Here is a 23,068-nt window from a genome sequence, read left to right as displayed (position 1 = left end):
ACTATTTTACATTCCCACCAGCAATGCACCAGAATAATAATTTTCCATATCCTTGCTGGTATTTATTTTGCTTTTTGTTTTCTTTTTCTTTTTTTCTAATAGCCATCCTAAGGGACCTCAGATGCTATCTCACTGTGGTTTTGATTCGCATTTTCCTAATGGTTAGTGAAGTTGAGCATTTCTTTATGTGCTTATTGGCTATTTGTGCTTGTATCTTCTTTGGAGAAATGATCCAAGTCCTTTGCCCAATTTGAACTGGGTTGTGTTGTTGTTGTTGAGTTGTAGTAGTTCTTTACATATTCTGGATATTAATTCTTTGTCAGACATATGTTTCACAAATATTTTCTTCTATTCCATGGATTGTCTTTTCACTCTTTTGATAGTGTCCTAATTCAATAAATAATTCAATAAAATCTGACTAAACAGTGTCCTGACTATAAATGTTTTTATTTTATTTCTATTATTTATTTATTTATTTATTTATTTTTTGAGACAAGAGTCTCGCTCTGTCGCCCAGGCTGGAGTGCAGTGGCACGATCTTGGCTCACTTGAACCTCCGCCTCTCGGGTTCAAGTGATTCTCCTGCCTCGGCCTCCCAAGTAGCTGGGACTACAGGCACACGACACCACGCCTGGCTAATTTTTGTAATTTTAGTAGAGATGGGGTGTCACCATATTGGTCAGGCTGGGCTCGGACGCCTGACCTCAGGTGATCCACCCGCCTTGGGCTCCCAAAGTTCTGGGATTACAGAAGTGAGCCACCGTGCCCAGCCTCCAAATGTTATCAATTTGATGAAGTCTAATTTATCTATTTTTGTCATTGTTCTCTGTGCTTTTGGTATGATATCCAAGAAATCATTGCCAAATGTCATGAAGATTTTCTCCAATGTTTTCATCTAAGAATTTTAAGGTTTTTAGCACCTATGTTTAGGTCTTTGATCTGTTTTTAAGTTAGTTTTTACGTGTATTATAAGGTAAACATCCAACTTCATTCTTTTGCATGTAGATATCCAGTTTTCCCAGCACCATTTGTTGAAAAGTCTGTTCTTTCTCCATTAAATGGCCCTGGCACCCTTGTCACAAATCAGTTGGCCATATAAGCCATAGTTTATTTCTGGGCCCTCTATTCGCTTGTGTCTGTATGTCTCTCCTTATGCCAGTACCATACTGTTTTGATTACTGTAGCTTTAAAGTAAATGTTGAGGTCAGGAAGTATGAAGCCTCCAACTTTGTTCTTCCTTTTCTTTTTCTTTCTTTTTTTTTTTCTTTTTTTTTTAGTATTCATTGATCATTCTTGGGTGTTTCTCGGAGAGGGGGATTTGGCAGGGTCATAGGACGATAGTGGAGGGAAGGTCAGCAGATAAACATGTGAACAAAGGTCTCTGGTTTTCCTAGGCAGAGGGCCCTGCCGCCTTCCGCACTGTTTGTGTCCCTGGGTACTTGCGATTAGGGAGTGGTGATGACTCTTAACGAGTATGCTGCCTTCAAGCATCTGTTTAACAAAGCACATCTTGCACCGCCCTTAATCCATTTAACCCTTAGTGGACACAGCACATGTTTCAGAGAGCACGGGGTTGGGGGTAAGGTTATAGATTAACAGCATCCCAAGGCAGAAGAATTTTTCTTAGTACAGAACAAAATGGAGTCTCCTATGTCTACTTCTCTCTACACAGACACAGTAACAATCTGGTCTCTGTTTTCCCCACATTTCCACCTTTTCTATTCGACAAAACCGCCATCGTCATCATGGCCCGTTCTCAATGAGCTATTGGGTACACCTCCCAGACGGGGTGGTGGCCGGGCAGAGGGGCTCCTCACTTCCCAGACGGGGCGGCCGGGCAGTGGCGCCCCCCCCGCCCCACCTCCCGGACGGGGCGGCTGGCCGGGCGGGGGCTGCCCCCCACCTCCCGGACGGGGCGGCTGCCGGGCGGAGACACTCCTCACTTCCCAGACGGGGCGGCTGTCGGGCGGAGGGGCTCCTCACTTCTCAGACGGGGCGGCCAGTCAGAGACGCTCCTTACCTCCCAGACGGGGTGGTGGCGGGGCAGAGACACTCCTCAGTTCCCAGACGGGGTCGCGGCCGGGCAGAGGCGCTCTTCACATCTCAGACGGGGCGGCGGGGCAGAGGCGCTCCCCACATCCCAGACGATGGGCGGCCGGGCAGAGACGCTCCTCACTTCCTAGACGGGATGACGGCCGGGAAGAGGCGCTCCGCACTTCCCAGACTGGGCGGCCGGGCAGAGGGGCTCCTCCCATCCCAGACGATGGGCGGCCAGGCAGAGACGCTCCTCACTTCCTAGACGGGGTGGCGGCCGGGCAGAGGTTGCAAACTCGGCACTTTGGGAGGCCAAGGCAGGCGGCTGGGAGGTGGAGGTTGTAGGGAGCCGAGATCACGCCACTGCAGTCCAGCCTGGGCAACACTGAGCACTGAGTGAGCGAGACTCCGTCTGCAATCCCGGCACCTCGGGAGGCCGAGGCTGGCAGATCACTCGCAGTCAGGAGCTGGAGACCAGCCTGGCCAGCACGGCGAAACCCCGTCTCCACCAAAAAATACGAAAACCAGTCAGGCGTGGCGGCGCGCGCCTGCAATCCCAGGCACTCGGCAGGCTGAGGCAGGAGAATCAGGCAGGGAGGTTGCAGTGAGTCGAGATGGCTGCAGTACAGTCCAGCCTTGGGTCGGCATCAGAGGGAGACCGTGGAGAGGCAGTGGCAGAGGCAGAGGCAGGGGCAGGGGCAGAGGCAGAGGGACAGAGGCTTTTCTTTTATTTTTGCATAAAGACAAACTTTATTGAGCCCCTCAGCACTAGCTCTCTTTCTCCTGCACAGTCTTCGTTCCCCGGAGACGTCCAGTCCGGCGGGGAGCAATAAGACCCACTTTGCGGCCAGCAGGGGCATCCATCTTGAAGGCTGGCCGGGCCTACCACAAATATAAGGCAAAGAGGAACTGTAGGCCACGAGTACGGGGTGTGGCCATGAACCCTGTGGAGCATCCTTTTGAAGGTGGCAACCCCCAGCACATTGGCAAGCCCTCCATCATCATGAAGGTGTTTGAAGTTTGTCAAATGCTTTTTTGCATTAATGCAAAGAACTGTGTTTTTTCTTTCATTCTGTTTATGTATACATTATATTAATTACTTGTTTTATATGCTGAATCCTTCCATTTCAGGAATAAATCCTACTTTGCTATGGTGTGTAATCCTTTTAATATGTTGTTGAATTTAGTTTGCCAGTATTTTGTTGAGGAATTTAGCATCAATATTCATAAAAAAATATTAGCCTGTAGCTTTCTTTTTTGTAATGGCTTTGTCTGGCTTTGGTATCAGAATAATGCTAGCTTCATAAAATGAGTTAGGAAGTGTTTCCTACTCTTCAGTTTTGTGGAAAAGTGTGAGAAGGACTGCTTAAGTATTTAAATGTTTGATAGAATTCATCAGTTAAGCCAGCTGGTCCAGGGCTTTTTTTCACGGTAGGTTTTTGATTACTGCTTCAATATCCTTACTAGTTATAGGTCTATTCAGATTTATAATTCTTTATGATTCAATCTTTGTAGATTGTGTGTTACTAGGAGTTTGTTCATTTAATCTAGGTCATCCAATTTGCTGGCATACAATTTTTCATAGTGTACTCTTATAATTCTTTTTATTTTTGTAAATTCAGTGATAATATCACCGCTTTCGCTTCCAATTTTAATTTGAATCTCTTGTCTTTTTTTTGTTTTTCCTTAGTCAGTCTAGCTAAAAGTCAAGTTTGCTGACAATATAGACAATGTAGACAACTTTTCAAAGAACTTCTGGTTTTATTGAATCGTCTGTATTGTTTTCAGCCTGCCTTTTCTGATGGCCTTTTATTACAGCCTGCCCTATGGATTTAGCACTTTCTAACCAGTCTCCACAATTGCATAAGCGTATTACTTCTTCAATTTTTCCGTCTATTCCCGTGCACCTCTCTCCCAATCTCTCCCTCTCTCTCCCTCTCCCTCCCTCCTTCTCTGTCTCCGCCTCTCTCTCTCACCTTCCCCGCCTCTTACAGGCACACACACACACACACACCCCTTGAGTACACACAAAAGGAACACACCTGGGAAACCAGAGCATTTCCAGTTCCTTTTCAGTTACGACCCACTCTCCCCAGATGGAAGTACTATTGTGACTTCTGGCTGGACAGCGGAATGTTGCCTGCTTTATAATTTAAATCAGTGGAGCCACAGAGTACGTCCTTTTCTGTCTGGTTTACTTTAGTCGACATCTCTGTGAGATTCATCCACATAGTTGTAGATTGTTCATTCTTGTTGCAATAGATTATTTCATGTGAGTTCATTCCTGCATCTGCTGATGGGTGCTTGGGAAGTTTCCAGTAGTTTTTATTATTCTGAATAGGTTACTGGGCATTCTGGTTAATATATTTGGTGAATATATGTACCAATTTGTGGTAGGCAAATAACAACTGTCAGGATGTGATATCTTTGATTTCAATAAGTGGAAAGTCTGAAAGATATGGAAAGAAACTACCAGAAAAAAAAAAATCTGAGTAAAAAATATAGATTTTCTAAAGCCAAACCTGGATTGTCTCACCCTAGGTGCTTCAATTCTAACCCCTACCACCAGGGTTGTTTCCGTAGTGTAGTGGTTATCACGTTCGTCTAACACGCGAAAGGTCCCTGGTTCGAAACCAGGCGGAAACAAGCGGTTACCCTTCTTACGTCTTGTTCCTGATCCTGTTCCTGATCCTGAGAGTCTCTATTTGAACCAGATAGGACCCTTGTATATGAACAAGCACCTAAATCAAAGGATCTTATATCCTCCTTTTTTTTTTTTTATTTGAGCCACCTCAGGAACATTTTTGCTCCCTCCTTTGTCCTGAGCCGCGGCGAGGCCCACATCGCCCCATCTTCCCGCGCCCCAGCATGTCGCTGTCCCAGCTCCCTCCCCTTATGCTCTGCATGGCCTGTAGGTTCTAGGGCCCAAAGCAAGCTCTCCTGGTGCAGGACCCCGCTATACTGTGCAGGCGAGATTGGCTTCCTTGAAATTTCCAAAGCCACTTGTGCAGGTTCTTCGCAAAGAGATTTTCCTCAGGAGTTTCTAAAAATAAGCAATGCTTAGGACACAGACCCGTGAGAAAAAAATAAAAGAAACAGGGCCATGCTTTGAGCCAAGTGAATAACTAATATTCTATTGTCTGCCCTTTACCCCTAAGTGCAGAGAGAATTTTTCACAAAATAGGTAAGAGGCAATTTCATGTGGATACTTAGAAACTGTTAAGTGTTAAAATAAATAAATCAATAAATAATAAAAAATTAGATACTGGCCTGGCCTCTATGGGTACTCAATGCCAGATGTCGGCATTATTGGTAAGATGTGCCAATCAACTGAACTGATCAATAACAGAGAAACTGATTTCTTTCTTAAACTTAAGAGTGTGCTAGGCTGGACGCCACAGTGGCTCATGTCTGTAATCCCATCACTCTGGGAGGCCGAGGCGGGTGGATTACTTGAGGTCAGGAGTTCAAGACCAGCTTGGCCAACATGGTGAAACCCCCATCTCTACAAAATTACAAAAATTGGCTGGGCGTGGTGGCACGCACCTGTAGTCCCAGCTACTTGGGAGGCTGAGGTATGAGAATTGCTTGAATCTGGGAGGAGGAGATTGTAGTGAGCCAAGATTGTGCCACTGCACTCCAGCCTGGGCAACAGAGTGAGACTCTGCCAAAAAAAAAAAAGTGTGCTAAACCAGCACTGTCACTTTAAATTTCACTGTAATAAAGCAGATGATTCCCTAACTCCTAATATCCACCTTCTGTAATCTACCTGTAGTGCCTCACTGAGTTTTTTAATAAACTCTCCAACCAAATGGTTGTAAATTACTTGTTTTAACAACAAAACCAAAGAGCAACAATAAAAAAAAAAAAGCTTGATATAGGGAAAAAGAGGAGGACCACATTCATGTAACTTTTATTACAGTATATTGTTATAATTGTTATATTTTATTATTAGTTGCTGTTATTTACCCTGGCTATTTTATCAATTAAACATTATAGGTATGTGTTGTAAACCCAAAATATCTGAGACAGATCTCAACCAATTTAGAGAGTTTATTTTGCTAAGGTTAAGGATACGCCTGTTACACAGGCTCAGGAGGTCCTGACGACCTGTGCCCAAGGTGGTCAGGGTACAGCTTGCTTTTATACATTTTAAGGAGACATGAGACATCAATCAGTATGTGTAAGATGTACATTGGTTCGATCCAGTAGGACTGGACAACTCAAAGTGGTGGTGGGGTCTTCCAGGTCACAGGCAGAAAAGACATAAAAGACAAAGGTTGCATTCCTTTAAGTCCTTGATCAACCTTTCACTGAATACACAATTTAGTCTGTCTCCGTGAATCTGCATTTTTACATAAACAATAAGGCAGAGGAAACAATCAGATATGCATTTGTCTCAGGTGAGCAGAGGCAGGACAGTTTTTTTTTTTTTTTTTTTTTTTTTTTTGAGACAGAGTCTCACTCTGTCACCCAGGCTAAAGTGCAGTGGTGCGATCTTGGCTCACTGCAACAACCTCCGCCTCCTGGGTTCAAGCGATTCTCCTGTCTCAGCCTCCTCAGTAGCTGGGATTACAGGCACATGCCACTACGCCTGGCTAATTTTTGTATTTTTAGTAGAGACAGGGTTTTGCCATGTTGGCCAGGCTGGTCTCGAACTCCTGACCTGAGGTGATCCACCCACCTTGGCTTCCCAAAGTGCTGGGATTATAGGCGTGAACAACCGCACCCGGCCAGAGGGATGACTTTCTGTCCCACACCTGTGAAGGTAAGCTATTAGTTTACATTGCCAGGGTGAAATTCAACAGAATTGTTTTAGGATAAATACCTTAAAGCCCACAAGGAATTTCCTTGTGGGCAAATTGTGAGGGAGGTATGTGGCTCTTTTATCTTTTTAGCTATCTTGTTTAGGAATAAAATGAGAGGCAGTTTTGCGTGTAGTTCCCAACTTGACTTTTCTGTTGACTTAGTGATTTTAGGGTTCTAAGATTTATTTTCCTTTCACAGCGTGTATAGAAGAAAAAAACAGTTATGTATAGGGTTTAGTACTATCAGCAGTCTCAAGCATCCACTAGGGGTCTTGGAATATATCCCCCATGAGTAAAGGGACTATTGTATCTGAAACTGTACCAAACTAAGAAGAAAGGCATAAGAGTCTGCACTAATGGAACATCCACAGTTGGGGCCCAGGCTTTTTCTAGGAACAGAATTACTGAGAAATTCACTGATCTTCCTCACATGCAGAAGAATTTGTTATAAGATTCTATGAAACAGGTTTTCCTGCTTTACTCTGAAATGCTGCATTACTCTGAAATGACCAAATCACAAAATACTGAGATTGTTAAAAAAATTTTTTCAGGTCACTAAATGTAATTGCCCAAAGAGTTCACCTTGCCTGCTGCCTAGACAGAGCCAATTTATCAAGACAGGGAAATTGCAATGGAGAAAGTAATTCACGCAGAGCCAGCTGCGTGGGAGAACGGAGTTTTATTATTTCTCAAATCCGTCTCCCTGAGCATTGGAGCACTGGGGGATGGTAATTTTAAAAGATAATTTAGCGTCGAGCGCGGTGGCTCATACCTGTAATCCCAGGATTTTGGGAGGCCGAGGTTTGCAGATTATCTGAGGTCAGGAGTTCGAGACCAGCCTGGCCAACATGGTGAAATCCCATTTCTACTAAAAATACAAAAATTAGCTGGGCGTAGTGGCGGGAGGGGAGCCTGTAATCCCAGCTACTCGGGAGGCTGAGGCAGGAGAATCGCTTGAACCCGGGAGGCGGAGGTTTCACTGTGCCGAGATTGTGCCATTGCACTCCAGCCTGGGAAACAAGAGCGACAGTTGGTCTTAAACAAACAAAAATAAATAAATTAATTAAAAAATAATTTAGCGGGTAAGGGGCTTGCTGATTGGTCGGGTTGGAGATGGAATTATAGCAGGGGTCGAAGTGAGGTTTTCTTGCTGTCTTCTGCTCCTGGGTGGGATTGCAGAACTGGGTGGTGGTAGCTGATCCATCAAATGTAGGGTCTGCAAAATATCTCAAGCACCGATATTAGGTTTTACAGTAGTGATGTTATCCCCAGGAGCAATATGGGGAGCTTCAGATTCTTGCAGCCAGAGGATGCATGACGGACCCCTAAACCATAATTTGTAATCTTGTAGCTAATTTGTTAGTCCTACGCAGGTGACTGGTCTCCAGGCAAGAAGGGAGTTTCTTTTGGGAAAAAGCCGTTATGGTCTTTGTTCTAAACTATAAACAACTATAAACTATAAACTAAGTTCCTCCCAAAGTTAGTTCAGCCTACATCCAGGAACGAACAAGGACAGCTTGAAGGTTAGAAGAAAGATGGTTAGGTCAGATCTCTTTCACTGTCTCAGTTATAATTTTGCAGTGGTTGTTTCATAAAGGCAAAAAAAAAAAAAAAGTTTAAAGTTTATTAATAGCAAAGAAGTCAGTCAACTTTAAAAGTTTCCTCTGCTCGGTCCAGCGCGGTGTCTCATGCCTGTAATCCCAGCACTTTGGGAGGCCGAGACAGGTGGATCGCCTGAGGTCAGGAGTTCGAGACCAGCCTGACCAATACAGCGAAAAGCCACCTCTACTAAAAAAACTCCACGAAAATTAGCTGGGCATGGTGGTGTGTGCCTGTAGTCCCAGCTACTCAGGAGGCTGCGACAGGAGAATTGCTTGAATCTGGGAGAATTGCTTGAACTCGGGAGGCGGAGGTTGCAGTGAGCCGAGATCGCACCACTGCACTCCAGCCTAGGCGACAGAGCGAGACTCTGTCTCAAAAAAAAAAAAAAAAAATTTCCTCTGTCAAAATACCTTTCCTTCTTCACCTGGCCCAGCATTTGTGAAGTATTTGGGTCACTGGGGAAACCCCTTCCTGGGTCTTGGGTTGTGGAGTTTTGGTATTGTTGGTTTTGATAAATGGAAGATACAAGGAAAGGAAAAACTTGCCTCAAATATGAAACTGCTCTAAAGGAAAAAATACATTTCACAATACTAAATACAGGACATCCAAGAAACCTCCATTTTAATTTTTAGAGGTGACTCTTGGGTGTACGGTAGTTTCCACAGAGTAGTGGTTCTCACGTTTGCCACACGCACGAAAAATCCTCTCCTGAAACTGGGCAGAAATATATCCTGCCAGTATTGTTTTTTTTCTTCTCTCTCCACTTTAGCTTAGTTAATTCTTCTTTCACTAAACTCGACTCCAGTCGTCAACACAAACGTCAACACCAAAGGTGAATACTGAACATTGTTGGAAAACTAGTATCGCTGTGGGGCCCTAACTTTGGTCTCTACAGTTGTGCAGCTTCTGACCTGGGCTGAGGCGCAGGTGGCACAGGTCCCACCTACCTGGTTCGCCACTCTTCACAATTAGGAAAGAGTGAGGCTCTCAAGGTTCATCAAACGGAGCAGAACTCCCTTTGGGGTTTGTTGTTTGTTTGTTTGGGTTTTTTTGTTTTCTTTTTGTTTTTGAGACACGGTCTCACTCTGTCGCCCAAGCTGGAGTGCAGTGGCACAATCAGGGCTCACGGCTGCCTGGACTCCCCGGGCTCAAGCAATTCTCCCACCTCAGCCCCCAGAGTAGCTGGAACCACAAGCTCATGCCACCATGCCAGGCTAAAATTTTAATGTTTTGTTGAAGGTGGGGGAAGGAATGTCTCACTATATTGCCCAGGCTGGTCTCGAACTCAAGGGCTCAAGAGATCCTCCCGCCTCAGCCTCTCAGAGTGTTGGGATTACAGGCATGAGCCACCATGCCTGGCAGAGCTTCCCTTTGAAACACATCTGCGCACATTTCATTGTGCTATCTTTTTATCATTGATCCATATATATCACTTAAGAGTTCTTTGCCAGATATTTGTATTGCATATATCTTCTTGTCACTTGAGTCTGGGAAACAGTTTAATGATCTCTTGTGATGAAATTGTTAATTTTGGTGGCACATGTCTATAATCCCAGCTACTTGGGAGGCTGAGGCGGGAGAACTGCTTGAACCTGGGAGGTAGAGGCTACAGTGAGCCGAGATCGCACCACTGTACTGCAGCCTGGGCAACCCAGCAAGACTCCGTCTCAAAAATAATAATTAGAAGAAGAAATTGTTAATTTTTATGAAGTCCAATTTATTTAACTTTGGTTTAGTTATTTTTGTGTCTCCCTAAGAAATTTTTCTTTCCCCAAGCTCACATAAATATTCGATTCTTTTTTATCCCCCTCATAACTTTATTTATCTTTCACTTTTAGAGTTATGAGCAAAAAATCTGAACAGGCACTTCCAAAGCAGAATATGTTAATGGCCAATGAGCACATGAGCATATGTTTTGACAGCAATAAAAAGTTTACTGATTTCTTTATTTTAACCAGTGGTGACCAGACAAAAGACCTCAACGGTCTCTGGTAACATTATTTTCTTGCCGGAAATCTTTTCAAAACTCTTCCGTGAAGGTTGTGTTTTTCTGGGGGAGGGGTGGAAGCATGATTTGAGGTGGGTCGCAGATGGAGATAAGACAAGGTTTCTGCCTTCAGGATTTTCAGGATTATCTGCCCTTCAGAAGCTCTGCTTAATGTGATTCTGCTGATCTCCCTTTCTTTTTCAGTTTGCTCCATTCCTCCAATCCTGAGACTTACTTCATAGCTGCATTTGATCTACATCTCTTCGGCTCCAGATGGTTTTACTAGGGGTCAATGTGGGCTGCATCTCTCTGGGACAAAGGGAGAGCTACTGGAGTCAGATTGGCCTTTCCAGCCAAAACAGCCTACCAGTTAGGTGCTCGAGCCATAAGGTCCTATCAGTTAGGCGCTCAGTCGCTGCTAGGAGCCATCCTATGCTGTCAGAAAGCTCTTCCTTAGTGGGTGGAATGGGAAGTCCCCTGGGACTCGAAATTGAGGTCAATCAGAGGTGGGGGGTCAGAAATTCAAGACAGTCTAGAGCTGGAGGTGGGAGCCCAACCTTTCTGGCAGTTCCAGTGGCGCCTGTACACACTAGATTGGTGGGGCCCTAATTTGTGGGGCTAGTAGCAGAATTTATTGGAATTGAGGAAGAAAAGATTTTAAGTTGTAGTTATTTGATGTAATGTGCAAGTATTATCACATATTTGGCTAGAGAGTAAAGGTAAGTCCATTTTTCTTTTGATTAAAAAAAGTATTGAGGCAAAAAGAGCTTGCCATGAGATTTACTCCCTTGACAAAAAAAAATTTTTTTTTTTGAGATGGAGTTTTGCTCTTGTTGCCCAGGCTGGAGTGCAATGGCGCAATCTCGGCTCACCACAACCTCCACCTCCCAGGTTCAAGCTATTCTCCTGCTTCAGCCTCTCCAGTAGCTGGGATTACAGGCATGTGCCACCAAGCCAAGGCTAATTTTGTATTTTTAGTAGAGACAGGGGTTTCTCCATGTTTGTCAGGCTGGTCTTGAACTCCTGACCTCAGGTGATCCACCCACCTCAGCCTCCCAAAGTGCTGGGATTACAGGCGTGAGCGACCACGCCCGGCTACAAAAATTTAAGAGTACAATACAGTATTGTTAACTACAGGCACAATGTTGTACAGCAGATCTCTAGAACTTACCTTGCATAACTGAAATTCCCATTTTCCCCTTCCCCCAACCACAGGCAACCACCATTCTGCTTTCTGATTCAACGAGTTTGGTTGTTTCAGACATCTCAAGTGGAATCAAGCAGTATTTGTCCATTTGTGGGGAGCTCATTTCACTTACAATAATGTCCTCAAAGTTGATCCATGCTGTTGCATGTTGCAGAATTTCCTTTTTTTTTTTTTTCTTTTGAGACAGGGTCTTGCTTTGCCTTTCAGGATCGAGTGCAATGGTATGATGTTGGCTCACTACGGCCTCAACCTCCTGGGCTCAAATGATCCTCCCACCTCAATCTCCTGAGTAGCTAGGACTGCACACCACCATGCTTGGCTAATATTTTAATTTTTTGTAGAGACAGGCTCTCACTATATTGCTCAAGCGATCCTCCCACCTCAGCCTCCCAAAGTGCTGGAATTATAGGCGTGAGCCACCATGCCTGGCCAGAATTTCCTTTATTTTAAAGGCTGAATAATATTCTATTGTATGTATATACCATATTTTCTATATTAATCCCTCCACTGATGAACATTTAGGTTGCTTCCTCATCTTTGGTATTGTGAATAATGCTGTAAGGAACATAGGTGTGCTAATATGTCCTTGAGATTCTGAATTCAATTTTTTTGGGTATATACCCAGAAGTGGGGTTGCTGAATCATATATGGTAGTTCTATTTTTTTTTTTTTGAGATGCAGTCTTGCTCTGTCGCCCAGGCTGGAGGGCAGTGACGCAATCTTGGCTCACTGCAACCTCTGTCTCCTGGCTTCCAGTGATTCTCCTGCCTTAGCTTCGCGAATGACTGGGATTGCAGCCGGGCACCACCACAACTAGCTAATTTTGTATTTTTAGTAGAGACGGGGTTTCGCCATGTTGCTCAGGCTGGTGTCGAACTCCTGACCTCAAGTGATCCATGCACCTTGGCCTCCCAAAGTGCTGGGATTACAGGGATGAGCCACTGCACCCGGCCTGGTAGTTCTATTTTTAATTTTTTGAAGAAACTTCATACTGTTTTCCACAGTGGCTGCACCATTTCGCAATCTCATTAACAGGGTAGAAAGTTCCAATTTCTCTACGAACTCACCAACACTTGTCTTTTGTTTTTTTGATAATAGCTATCCTAACAGGTATAAGATGATATCTCACTTTTGGTTTGATTTGCATTCCCTCGATGATTAGTGACATTGAGCGTCTTTTCATATGGTTGTTGGCTATTTGTATATCGTCTTTGGAGAAATGTCTATACAAGTCCTTAGTACATTTTTATTACTATTATTGTTTTTTGAGACGGAATTTTGCTCTTGTTTCCCAGGCTGGAGTGCAATGGCGCAATCTTGGCTCACTGCAACCTCTGCCTCCGGGGTTGAAGTGATTCTCCTGCCTCAGCCTCCAGAGTAGCTGGGATTACAGGCATGCGCCACCACGCCCAGCTAATTTTGTATTTTTAGTAGAGACGGGTTTTCTCCATGTTGGTCAGGCTGGTCTCAAACTCCCGATCTCAGGTGATCTGCCCGCCTCAGCCTCCCAAAGTGCTAGGATTACAGGTGTGAGACACCACACCAGGCCCATTTTTATTTTTAACCAGGTTTTTGTTTTTATTTGTTTTGATTAACTACTGAATTGTAAGAGTTATGTATCTTGGAAATTAACCCCTTATCAGATATATGGTTTGCAAATTTGTTTTCCCATTTAATAGGTTGCTTTTTTTTTTTTTTTTTTTTTGCTGTGCAGAAGGCCTATAATACCAGCACTTCGGGAGGCCGAGGTAGGTGGATCATCTGAGGTCGGGAGTTTGAGACCAACCTGACCAACATGGAGAAACTCTGTATCTACTAAAAATACAAAATTAGCTGGGTATGGTGGCACATGTCTGAGGCAGGAGAATCACTTGAACCCGTGAGGTGGAGGTTGCGGTGAGCCAAGATTGCACCATTGCACTCCTGCCAGGGCAACAAGAACGAAACTCCATCTCAAAAAAAAACAAACAAACAAAGAAAAAGAAACTCTTTTGTTTGATGTAATCCCATTTTTCTATTTTTGCTCTTTTGGGCTATGATTTTGATGTCATAGTAATTAAATCATTGCCAAGACCAATGTCCTAAAGCTTTCCTCCCAGAGTTTTATATTTGCAGATCTTAGATTTAAGTCATTAATCCATTTTAGTTAATTTTTGTGAATGGTGTAAACAAGGGTCTAATTTCATTCTTTTTCATGTGAATATCTAGTTTTCTCAACATCATTTGTTGAAGAGATTGTTTTTTTCCCATTGTGTGTTCTTGGCAACTTTGTTAAAGATCAGTTGGCCATATATTTATGGATTAATCTCTGGACTCTCTATTCTGTTATTTTGGTTTATATACCTGTCTTTATGCTAGTACCAGACTGTTTTAATAACCGTAGCTCTGTAGTATATGCTGAAATCAGGAAGTATGATGTCTTCAGCTTTGTTGTTCTTTCTCAAGATTGACTTGGTGACTTTGGGTTCTTTGTAGTTTCATATGAGTTTTATATGAATTTTATGGTCTTTTTTTCTGTTTCGTAAAAACTGCCAGATAGATTTGGATACGGATTGCATTAATTGTACATCACTGAAAATTTTAACAAACATTAACAACATTTCACCTTCATGATTAAGTTTAATTCTTTTTTAAGGGGGAGGGGTGCTACTATAAATGGGATTGTCCTTTAATTTTTCTTTTTATGTAGTTTATTGTTTATTATTTCATGTAGTTTATTGTTACTGTATAGTAATGCAAGTGATTTCTGAATGTTGATTTTATATTCTGCAAATATATTGAATTTGTTCATTAGTATTAACACTTATTTTTAATGGAGTCTTTAGGAGTGTCTCTATAAAAAGTCATGTTATCTTCAAACAGGCCCAATTTTACTTCTTCCTTTCCAATTTGGATGCTTTTGATGGTGTTGTTTTTTTCTTATGTTGAGACAGGGTCTTGCTTGAACTCAGTCTTCAGGTTGACTGATAATGCATGATTCAAATCACATGATTGGTATTTCTGACGAGGTTATGGGGTGTGGCCAGCCTCATCTTAAAAAAATACACTATACCCAAGCAGGGTGGTGGGCACTTATAGTCCTAGCTACTTGAGAAGCGGAGGCAGGAGGATCCCTTCAGCCTAGGAGCTTGAATCCAGCCTGGGCAACATAGTGAAATGCTATCTCTTAAAACAAACAAAACACTACTGTTAGGTGGTCCAGCTTTTCATTACACAGGAAGAGATGGGCTCGTCCTCAGAAACTAATCTAGAATGACATCTGACAAAGAACAGAACATAAATAATTCTGCTTTTCTAGGAAACTAATAACAGAAACCAATAGCCTGGTCTGAGGAGAACTGGGTGGCTAGGATATAAGAAAAATGGTAAGCTTTACACAAAAAATATTTTAAACCATGCATATTATCTATGCAAAATTTTAAAGAATTAACAAACTATTACATGAAATACAGTTTAGAAATGACAAGAGATGGAAAAGACTATATTTATGCTCTGGATAAAATCACTTAGGGGAGCATTTTAAGGATACGGATCTTCTCAGTTTATACCAGAAATAGAAATGGAAATAGGGGTGAACGAAAGTAAACAAACAATAAAGAAATCCAGAAGATCAAAATGGAAAAAAAAAGAGGGAGAAAGAAAATTTTTCTACTATTGAAATTATATTCCATAAATAATCTAAAAAATTATTGGACTCTGGCCGGGCAAGGTGGCTCACACCTGTAATCCCAGCACTTTGGGAGGCCGAGACGGGCGGATCACAAGGTCAGGAGATCGAGACCATCCTGACTAACATGGTGAAACCCCGTCTCTACTAAAAATACAAAAAATTATCCGGGCGTGGTGGTGGACACCTGTAGTCCCAGCTACTCGGGAGGCTGAGGCAGGAGAATGGTGTAAACCCGGTGGGCAGAGCTTGCAGTGAGCCGAGATCGCACCACTGCACTCCAGCCTGGGTGACAGAGAGACACTCTGTCTCAAAAAAAAAAAAAAAAAAAAATTATTGGATTCATTTTCACATGAAGATAAAAATTTTAAAAGTAGAATACTTAGCCCCTTTTGGTGGTGGTGTGATATCTCACAGTAGATGTTACCCAACATGGGGACTAAAACAAACTCATTTCAAATTCTAGTTGTTAGCCAGGCATATATATCAATCTTTCATTTGGCAGGAGTATATGCCAAATCTAGGAGAACCTTGGAGTTTTTAATGCTTAAAATTTCCAATTTTCTCATCTGGAATAACCAAAAAGAAATACATTTTACATTTTTTTCCCCTTCTCATCATCCACATCCAAATCACCTTATTTTTTCCTCCTTTCCTTTCTATTCTTCTTATCTCTCCCCATAGTTCTGACTTTACTCCACTGTACTGTTTTGACCTTCTAAGAATATTTTTGAGCATCTACTAAGTATCATTACATTGGACTAATTATTTGAAAGGCTTTTTTTGTTTTGTTTCGTTTTTGTTTTTGTTTTGAGACAGAGTCTCACTCTGTCACCCAGGCTGGGGTGCAGTGGCCCGCTCTCAGCTCACTGCAACCTCTGGCTGCCGGCTTCAAGCGATTCTCCTGCCTCAGCGTCCCGAGTAGCTTGGACTACAGGCACACGCCACCATGCCCAGCTAATTTTTGTATTATTATTTTTTTTTTAGTAGAGATGGGGTTTCACCATGTTGGCCAGGATGGTCTTGATCTCTTGACCTTGTGATCCACCCGCCTCAGCCTCCCAAAGTGCTGGGATTACAGATGTGAGCCACTGCACTCAGAAAATCATAAGCGTTTTTAAGATGCTTTTCAGATCCTGAATTCCAGCAGAAAGGCCAACACCAACTAGCGCTGACATTCATAAAGGAACTGAATCAGTGTGAAAATGCAGTTTCAGGCAGAGCACAGTGGTGCACACCTGTAATCCCAGCACTTTGGGAGGCCAAAATTGGAGGATCACTTGAGGCCAGGAGTTCAAGATCAGCCTGGGCAACATAGGGAGACTCTCTCTCTAACAATGACAGCAACAATTTTTTTAATTTTACAAAAAAGGGCCAGGTGCGGTGGCTCATGCTTGTAATCCCAGCACTTTGGGAGGCCAAAGTGGATGGATCACTCACGGTCAGGAGTTTGAGACCAGCCTGGGCAACATGGTGAAACCCCGTCTGTACTAAAAATACAAAAATTAGCTAGGCGTGGTGGCCATGGTGCCACATGCCCATAATTCTAGCTACTCAGGAGGCTGAAGCAGAAGAATCACTTGAACCTGGGAAGCAGAGGTTGCAGTGAGCCAAGATGGTGCCGCTGCACTCCAGCCTGGACAACAGAGTGAGACTCCTTCTAAAATAAAAAAAATAAAAAAAAAGAAAATGCAGTTTTTTCATCTCCTCATCCCATGACTACTTTACCCTACACGGTTTTTTTTTTTTTTTTTTTTTTGGAGACAGAGTCTTGCTCTGTCGCCCAGGCTGGAGCGCAATGGCGCAGTCTTGGTTTACTGCAACCTCTGCCTCCTGGGGTCAAGCAATTCTCTTGCCTCAGCCTGCTGGGTAGCTAGGATTACAGGCACCCGCCACCACGCCCAGCTAATTTTTTTGTATTTTTTTTTTTAGTAGAGAAGGGGTTTTACCATGTTGGCCAGGCTTGTTTCGAACTCCTGACCTCAAATGATCCTTCTGCCTCAGCCTCCCAGAGCACTAGGATTACAGGCCTGAACCACCACGCCTGTCCCACCCAACACTCTGGGGCCAATCAACGATCCCCACTCCTTGATCCACTCCAAATCCCTTAAAATCCCTACTTCAAACTCCTCAGGGAGGCAGATTTGAGGTTTCCCTCCATCTCCTTGTTGGGCTGTCCATGATTAAACCTATTCCTCTGCTGCAATCTCATGTCTCAGTGTATTGATTTGCCATGCACTGGGTAACGAATCTGATATGGTTACATTCTTCTTGATAAGCAAACTAGTAGGAAAGGCAGTTCTATATATAAATATATCTTTTTTTACAGTGAGATAAATGTGAATTCAGTGTAATGAAGTTGTTGTTGTTTTTTTCTTTGAGACAGAGTCTCACTTTGTTGTTCAGGCTGGAGTGCAGTGAGAGTGATCATAGCTCACTGCAGCCTTGACCTTCTGGGCTCGAGGGATCCTCCCACCTCAGCCTCCTGATTAGCTGAGACATGCCCAATTAATTAATTTAGTTTTTGTAGAGATGGGGTCTCCCTGTGTTGCTCAGGCTGGTCTCAAACTCCTGGGCTCAAGGGATCCTCCAATCTAGGCCTCCCAAAGCACTGGGATTACAAGTGTGAGCCACCTGAAGTATCTTATAGTAAAAAACAAGAATTCATTGATTTTTTCCCCCCAGACTATGAAAAATGAGTAGAAATCTGTTGTGTAGACAAGATGAAGAGCATTCTAGGTGCAGAGAAGAACTGGAGACAGTGTGGCTACTGCTACTTTATTATCTGCAGGAGGAAGCCCCTTCTCTGACCTTTGACCTTCACAGTCTTCAGTGAGAACCTACACGATAGACAACACTCTCCTTTAATATTTATTTCTCAGTACCTATGCTTAACCTTTAGTTTGCTAAAAATAAATAAAATTGGCCAGGTGTGGTGACTCACGCCTGTAATCCCAGCACTTTGAGAGGCCGAGGTGGGCGGATCACAAGGTCAGGAGATCGAGACCATCCTGGCTAACACGGTGAAACCTTGTCTCTACTAAAAATACAAAAAAATTATCCGGGCATGGTGGCGAGCGCCTGCAGTCCCAGCTACTTGGGAGGCTGAGACAGAAGAATGGTGTGAACCCGGGAAGTGGAGCTTGCAGTGAGCCGAGGTCATGCCACTGTACTCCAGCCTGGGCGACAGAGCAAGACTCCGTCTCAAAAAATAAAAAAATAAAAATAAATAAAATTAATGTTCATCCTAAGAGGTGCAAATGGGGGAGACAAAAGATGTAAAGCAGTGGTCCCCAACCTTTTTGGCATCAAGGACCAGTTTAGTGGAAGACAATGTTTTCACAGCCTGTAGGGGGCGGGGGTGGGGTATGGTTCTGGGATGAAACTGTTCCACCTCAGATCATCAGGCATTAGATTCGCATAAGGAGCCTGCAACCTAGATCCCTTGCATGCGCAGTTCACAATTGAGTTGGCACTTCTATGAGAATCTAATGCCCCGGCTGACCTGACAGGAGGCAGAGCTCAGGCAGTAATGCTCAACCGCCATTCATCTCCTGCTGTGTAACAGGCCATGGACCAGCACCACTCTGCCGCCCGGGGTTGGGACACCTGGTATAAAGGGTGCAAACACTTCCTGATATCACAGGTAGAGAGAATTCTGAGAGTTACAATCTATTCAGAGTCAGAAATTGAGCTTGGTACTTAAGAAACAAACACAATTAAGATATAATCTTTCTCTTCCCCACCAAAGAGCTCATGATCCAATAGATGTGAGAGTGAAGTAAAAAGAAGACTGAAATAACATATCAAGTACCTAGCACAACAGATGAAGCTCACAGGAGTGTGTCTGATCCAAACTGTTGGATGTGAAGTTCCCACCATAACCTGAAGGATAAGCAAGTGATCACCACTGGAAGAAATGGAGGCAAACAAAGAGAAGAAAAGGGGAAAACAAAAAGTTCTGTCCCTCTGGAGAACCCTGACTAATACAGATTTTTGTACCAGGAGTGGTTCTAGAGGAACAGAATATTAAGGATAGAGTTCTTTCATTGGTTTTGGAGTTTCTGGAGTTGGCTGCTTAATATGGTTCAGCCCAGAAATGCTAAGGACTCTACTTCTGATAGTATGGCGAACACTGGTAGTCCTTGGCATGAACTGTTTAGACAGTTATGCAAAATAAATACATTTGACACTCCTGATTCACCACTCCTGAGAAGCAAGTTTAGTGACTTTATACGTAATACCTTTGACCATATGTGGAGAACCAAGGAACATAATGAGGCTGGTTGGTTGCTTCTAAGTTCAGTGGACAAAGTGATGAAAGAAAATGATGAACTCAAGGATTCTATCTCCCGGCTTCAGAAGCAGATACTGAGCCTCAAATCTGCTAAGATTGCCCTGAGTGAGAGTCTTATCTCCTGTAGAGAAAGAGCTGACATTGTGGAAAAACAGACACAAGCTCTTACCATGCAAGTGGCTGACCTGCAATGAAAGATGCATGCGTAGCCTCACCAGGTGTCTACTATTAAAGTGACAGCATTGACTGGAAAAGAATGGGACCCTGAAATTGGGGATGTGTAAGAAGACCCTGATGAAGCTGGTGGCACTGAGTTTGTAAACTCTGATGAAGCTGGGGGCACTGAGTTTGTAAACTCTGATGAACCTATTTTGCCAGAAAGAACAGCTTCCCCAGCCCCAGTAGTGGCAACATCCCCTCCCCGACCCATGCTGCCATCAGCCTTTCCACTTTTGTCTGAGGAAATAAACCCTGAGCTGCCTGAGGCAATAGGTGGCCTCCCCTGAAGCAGTTGCCAGGCAAAATAATGTTGATTCTCCTCAGGAGAACCCCCAACACCCCTGTTTGCTTCTAGACCTATAACTAGACTAAAGTCCTGGTAGGCCCCTGGAGGTGAGGTTGAGAGTGTGACCCATGAGGAGGTGCACTACACTTGTAAAGAACTGTTTGAGTTATCTAATTTATATAAACAGAAATCTGGAGAACAGGCATGGGAATGGATATTTAAAGGTATAGGATGATGGTGGAAGGAACATAGAGTTGGATCAGGTGGAATTGATTGACTTGGGTCCACTAAGTAGGGACTCTGCATTTAATGTTGCAGCTCAGGGGGCTAAAAAAAAAAAAGGTTCTAATAGTTTATCTGCTTGGTTAGCTGAAATATGGGTTCAAAGATGGCCCACTGTGAGCAAGCTGGAAATGCCTGATCTCTCTTGATTTAATGTAGAGAAAGGGATCCAAAGGCTTAGGGAGATTGGGATGGTGGAGTGAATTAGTCACTTTAGACCTACTCATCCCAGCTGGGAAGGTCCAGAAGATCCACCCTTGACCATGCTTTGCAAAATAGATTTGTGAGGGTAGCACCTGCATCTTTGAAGAGCCCTATAATTGCTCTTCTCTGTATGTCGGATCTAACAGTGGGAACCACAGTCACTCGACTACAAAACTTAAATATAATGGGAATAATTGGATCCTGAGGTGGCAGGGGCCAAGTGGCAGCACTCAACTATCAAAGGCAAGGTGGACATTGCTACCATAATGGACAGCAGAGTCAAAGCAGCAATCAGAATAGTCTGACTTGTGTAGAGCTCTGGCATTGGCTAATTAATCAGTGTTCCTAGAAGTGAAATTGATAGGAAGCCTACTGCATTCCTATTTAATTTATACAAGCAGAAAACTTCTAAGTCGAATGGACAAAAGATTAATTTGAATTATAAAAACCAGAATCATGGCCCCTCAATCAATTTCCAGACTTGAGCCAGTTTACAGACCCAGAACCTTTTGAATGAAGGTCCCCTCGAGGAAGGACCCCACTACATTACTGACAAATTATGCAGTGAATCTTTCTCCCATCCTTCCTCAAGAAGACCCCCCGCCTTTTACCAGGGCAACTGTGCATTGGGGAAAGGAAAATGATCAGACATTTTGGGGGCTACTGGACATTGGCTCTGAGCTGATGTTGATTCCAGGGGACCCAAATCGTCATTGTGGTCCTCCAGTTAAAGTAGGGGCATACGGAGACCAGGTAATTAATGGAGTTTTAGCTCAGATCCGACTTACAGTGGGTCCCTGGACTCATCTTATGGTCATTTCCCCAGTGCCAGAATGCATAATTGGCATAGACACACTTAGCAGCTGGCAGAACCCTCACACTGGCTCCATGACTGGTAGGGTGAGGGCTGCTATGGTGGGAAAGACCAAATGGAAGCCATTAGAGCTGCCTCTATCTAGAAAAATAGTAAATCTAAAACACTCAGTCATCAAAGGAAAGGTGAGTGTAGTGACCCTGACAAACTGAGGAGTCAAAGCAGCAATTAGAATAGTCTGACTCTCATAGACCTATGGCTTTGGCTAGTTGATCATGGTGTTCTCAGAAGTGAAATAGATAGGAAGGACACTAAATTCTTTTTTTTTTCCTAGCAGAATGATGTTTTTATTTTACCATCATGCATAAAAGGGAAGATAAATATGCCAATGATGCACTTCTAATTTGTCAGAGCAATTTCACAATATTTATGCAATTTAGGAATGAGACACGTCAGTTATTAAGTTGTTACTAGGGCAAATTATCAAGTAAGACAATCAACTACTTGATCTGTATAAACAGAAAACTACCAGATCAAGTGAAAAAAAGTCTAACTTAATAAAAACAGAGAGTCAAGGCTTCTCAGTTCCCAGACTGCCACAGTTTGCACGGTTACTACGGGACTGAACAAAGGAGGATGAACACAGAAATGAAAACTTAAAACAAAAGAAACTGTTGTAAAGAAGGGATCCAGGGAAGAAGAAGAGAGCTCCTTGCTTCTAGTGAGCAAAGGCAGCCCTGAGCTTCTACAGCCCTTCGTATTTATTGGGTAGAAAGAGCAGGGAGGAGGAGGTAACGATTGGTCAGCTGCTTGATGAGTCACAGGTTCACATTATTGCTAACAGGCTTCAGATGTGCCTAATCACAAGAAACACTGTGCTTGGGGTGTGACTGCCCTCAGCATTCCTTCTGGGTGGCAGACACAGCTGTCAGCTTGCCAACATTCTGCATTTATGAGAACAGTTTGCTGTTTGCTCATATAGCCTCCAGTGGTATACTGAGTTGATCACGACCCTCACTCTTTCAGCTTGCTACACCAGACTTGAGCCAGTTTATAGACTCAGAACCCTTTGAATGGAGTGGCAGTGGGGTCTTCTTGAGGAAGGACCTGGTACGCTACCAAAAATTTATACTATTAATCTTTTTCCCAGCCTTCCTCAAAGGGATCTACCATCTTTTAACAGAGTAACTGAGCACTGGGAGCAAGGAAATAATCAGACTCTTTAGGGACTATAGTTCTGAGCTGACATTGATTCCAGGAGACCCCAAGATCACTGTGGTACTCCAGTCAGAGTAGGGGCTTATAGAAGTCAGGTGACCAGTGAAGTTTTAGCTCAGGTCTGACTCACAGTGGGTCCAGTAAGTCCCTGAACCCATCCTGTGGTTATTTCCTCAGTTTCAGAAAGCATAATTGGAATGGACATACTTGGCATCTGGCAGAATCCTCACATTAGTTCCCTGACCTATGGAATGAGGGCTATTAAAGTGGGAAAGAACAACTGGAAGGCATTAGAACTACCTCTACCTAGGAAAATAGTAAATCAAAAGCAATACTACATTTCTGAAGGGATTGTAGAGATTAGTGCCACCATCAAGGACTTAAAAGATGCAGGGGTGATATTTTTGCTTTCCCACATCAGAGCTCCCTCCAGGTTCTCAGGC

General features: G+C 43.4%; 1 non-coding gene across 1 annotated transcript; it reads left to right on the top strand.

The window, feature by feature from the left end:
* The first annotated feature begins 4,607 nt into the window (after window positions 1-4,607).
* TRNAV-AAC (transfer RNA valine (anticodon AAC)) lies at window positions 4,608-4,680 on the top strand. The gene has a single exon. It is a non-coding gene; the product is annotated as a tRNA-Val (tRNA).
* Window positions 4,681-23,068: the final 18,388 nt, after the last annotated feature.

Source organism: Pan paniscus, chromosome 5 (assembly GCF_029289425.2).
Source record: "Pan paniscus chromosome 5, NHGRI_mPanPan1-v2.0_pri, whole genome shotgun sequence".
NCBI lineage: Eukaryota > Metazoa > Chordata > Mammalia > Primates > Hominidae > Pan > Pan paniscus.
This window is presented reverse-complemented; position numbering and strand designations above follow the sequence as displayed.